Here is a 4245-nt window from a genome sequence, read left to right on the forward strand (position 1 = left end):
ATTCTTGAAATTGGTTTCCTTATAAACACAGCCTAAGATCATACTAGTGTATACAATTCTGGCTAAAAATCCGAAGTATAGATGCAGAGAAACTTTTCATTAAAATAAAACACCAGATACTTAACCATAGAGGCTGAAAGTGTCTAACAAAGTGTTATCTGTTTATTTCTGTAACAAATCCTAGGATTCCTTTTTGATCTATGTATAGCTGTGTATCTTCATCTCCAATTTGCTCAACGTCTTTGCCCCATTTGCCACTCCTAGTACTTATATTCTAGAAAATATTCTACACTGATTGACTTCCCCCAGTTCCTCAGAGCTTGTCCTACAACAGTTGACCTTATTCATTCTGTGACTATGACACAGGGAAAATCTCTGATGCCACAATACATGACTGGCCTACTCAGACAGATGGCCTGGAATTTTACCAATAACCAAGCAAAGGAGAAAGCAAGAAAAAAAGAAAAAGACCAAAAGGGAAACCAGTCCATTAAAATCAAATGGTATATAGCAGTACTGAAATCAAGACGGAAAGTAAATCTCAGGTGTCCATCTTATTTGCATTTTTGCAGTGTTAACTTAGGCATTCCTGATGTAATTTACATTTTTCTGGATTAAAAAAAAATCCACTCAGTTCAATCATTTTGAAGTATTTATCTGTAACAAACCCTATGTCAGGCAAAAAGGATAAAGTGATAAACAGGTCACAATCTCCACCTCTAAAATGCAGAGGATCTCCTCATATAATATTGTAGAACCAGAAGCAAGTGGCCTGTCCCCCATGCTGAGAGAGGCAGTGTCACCTGAGTAATGGCAGCTCCTTTAGAGTTCACCCTGTGGCTTTCTCACTGCCATAGTAGTGATCCGAACTGCCAGTCAGTCAGAGTGTTTTCTGACTTGTTTCCACAAACTCTGACCTAAAAGACTAGAAATCCTGCCAATAACTCACTAAGTAGGAAAAAAAAAATGTAAGACCTGTCTGTGCTCCTTTTAATTAGCTTGGAAATCTGGCAACCAGAAACTCTGTGTTTGACACAGAAAAACAAAGTCTTACTTAAAATACTGTGGGATGCTATGAAACACTGACCAGTCCCCGGTTGGGATGAGGGAGAAAGCTGGGACAAACTATAGCAAAAAGAGGATGAGCCTGTGGGTCCTCTTTAAATTCCTGTGTGCATCTTCCATCAACCTGCACTGATTTGCATGGAGGCCAAAGGCCCAAGAATGGGCAGGCTGACAGGCGTCCGAACCACTAATGCATCTTCTGGTAATCTCAGCAGTCCTTTCTTCTTCAGGTGTGACAAACATCACTCCTCAGAGGCTCTGATGGGCTTCTAGGTTATGTTCTGCATGTGTGTCGAAGAGAATGACAGAAATTACAATAACACACCGTGTCAGCACACTTTCAGGACACTGGTATCTATTTAATTTTTATTAATCCACATTTCTCTCACTTGTCAAAGAAATGAATGGGTTAAATATTGCATAATGTCCCCTCTACAGGTTCAAACTCTTTATTCCCCTTTTCAATCTATTGACCCACCACCAGCCCTAAGACTGAAAGCCTTCATTAAAATCTCACACATGGTTGCAGAAAGGGGGCTTTTTCTCATACCCAGAATTCAAATTTTTTTTTAACGTTTATTTATTTTTGAGACAGGGAGAGACAGAGCATGAACAGGGGAGGGGCAGAGAGAGAGGGAGACACAGAATCTGAAACAGGCTCCAGGCTCTGAGCTGTCAGCACAGAGCCCGACGCAGGGCTTGAACTCACGGACCGCGAGATCATGACCTGAGCCGAAGTCGGACGCTTAACCGACTGAGCCACCCAGGCGCCCCTCTCATACCCAGAATTCAAAGACTCAGGAGGAAAGAGTATCAGGGTTTCTTTCCTAACCTTCAAACCTAGCCTTAAAATTATACATGACCAGCTACTGTGCTAGATGTGAATGAGAATATAAATAAATACATAATACCTCAGAGACAATGTTTTAAGTAGCAAGACAAAATAGAAATATTTACAAGAAGACTGATGCAAGATTCCAATACCAACTTACATAGGTGCTACACACACACAGGGTATCAATAGTGTGGTTGTTCATTCATGGGGACAGTAAAGTAATTGAAGTTTTTAGGGCACTGACCTTTGTTTTCAGGAAGAGATACACATTAATAGAGCAGTAATGAGGCAAAGGGCATTTTAGATGGTTGATTTCACTGAAGAAAATCCAAACAGGTTAGACTCCATTCGCAAAATTAGCTAGTATTTTCAATCTGTGTGTTGTGTTGTTGTTTGTTTTTTTTTTTTTTTTTTTAATTTCTTAAAATCTCACCACTCTTCCCTAGAGGTTAGACTGATTACATAGTCCTCTCCACCAGAGCATCCAGGCAGAGCTGTCATGGCCGCCTCCCTCCCACTCCACCTCCTCCACTTTGGAAAGAACTGCCTGTGTATTCCCTGGGTGACAGAAAGGATGGCTGAGATGTCACCCATGACAGGCCTAAGTGGATAGTTTCGGACATCAGTCGCTAATACTGATTTCAGCGTCCCACAATTTGATTGCCTGGATGATTAATGGGATTCTCATGACAGTTTTGTAGCACATTTCTTCTTTTTTTCTTTCACTTTAATAAAAATGGGATTACCCATTGTTAGCATGCTGGGTCTGAAGAGGTAGTCAAGTTGACGACCAAAAAAAAAAAAAACACCCACAGGTGAAACATTTTGAAAAAGGGGAAGGCAGAAAAGCCTGAATCAGCTTCATTTTTTAAGGTGCCAAAGTATAGGGTTCTTCCACTGCTTTGTCTAAGGCCTTTAATTACCTGTCTGCATATGGATTCTGAATGGCTCTGTGCATCAGCCTTCTTTTCTACGAAATGAGGCTAATAATACAGATGTAGCCCAGAGCAAAGCTGTAAGGATTAATTAATAAACCATGATTGTTAAGCCCACTGCAAACACAAAGCGTGGTATGAAGATACTTGGTTAGGAAGTAACAAAGTGAGGGCTCCAAGTACTGGGCAGGGATGCTGCAAGCTTAGAGTCCTAACCACTTCTCCTTTAGAGCACTCAGGTCAATGCAGCCTTCTTTGTTCCTTCACCATGGGAATCTCTCCCTAAGCCCAGACCAGGAGTGCCTCCCCTCAGAGGCTCAATATGCTCACATGCTTCTCTATTCTTCCATCTGCACCTGCTGTTTCTCTGTATTTTGGTTCATCTCAGTTGCTAGCTTTTATTCCACCTTTCTTATATTGATATTCCTCTCCCAACGGTTTCAGAAGAGAAAATCTGCTTTCTACACTAGGAAGAATTCTGCAATCATGCTCCTCACCTAGTCAGGTGACAGGACTTGAGGGGGTTTCTCTCCTACCTCCCTTGTGGCCTGTGTATGTATGTGTGGTCTCTCGTTCACTCTCTCACTTACACACACACACACACACACACACACACACACACACACACACGAGCCTGTGGTGAGATTACAAAGATTAACAGGGTAATCTGAGAGACGAGAGAATACCTTCCCTGGGAAGTCATTAATTTGACTCAATCACAAATTCAATCCAATTAAAACAAGTATTTATCATGCAGGTTTTTCCAAAAAGCAGCCACAGTGCAGTACAAGGCAATAAGCCAAGTCCCTTGTCTTCAAGAGAGATACGTACATAGTAACCCCAACATAAGCAGAGCCATGGTGCTTTAAACAATATATAACCAAAAAGAATGAAAGATTTCAGGTTGGTAAAAAGAAGGATGGGTAGATGGAAAGAACCCATCTTTCCATCTTTCACTCCTGTGAAAGGAGTGAAAAATATAGGTCTACAGAGAAACTGGTCTGTTACCATCAGGATACTAAATGCTTCCATATTAAGTTATCCATTTTAAAATTTCTCTATGGGGTAATATTTTTCCAGATGCTAAAACTGGCAATCAGGCAGGTAATTTTCCCAAGTTGTCACTGTCAGTGGTACAGCATGAAGTGAAGACCATAGTCACAATATAAAATCTGGGAGTTCTAAACACTCTACTCCTTGCAATTATGTAAGAAATGCCACATTACATAAATAGCCATATACAGTACAAATCTTTGAGTGGATTGAGGTGAATACCTTTAGATTAAGTACATTAACTTCATATACGTAGTTGTGTGGTCACAATGGTTACTTGGAAACATGTTGTAAGAATAGTGCGACATGAATCAGAGTCATAATACATATCAGAACAAGTAGTTTAGTATGGCAGCA

Source organism: Panthera onca, chromosome C2 (assembly GCF_046562875.1).
Source record: "Panthera onca isolate mPanOnc1 chromosome C2, mPanOnc1 haplotype 2, whole genome shotgun sequence".
Taxonomy (NCBI): domain Eukaryota; kingdom Metazoa; phylum Chordata; class Mammalia; order Carnivora; family Felidae; genus Panthera; species Panthera onca.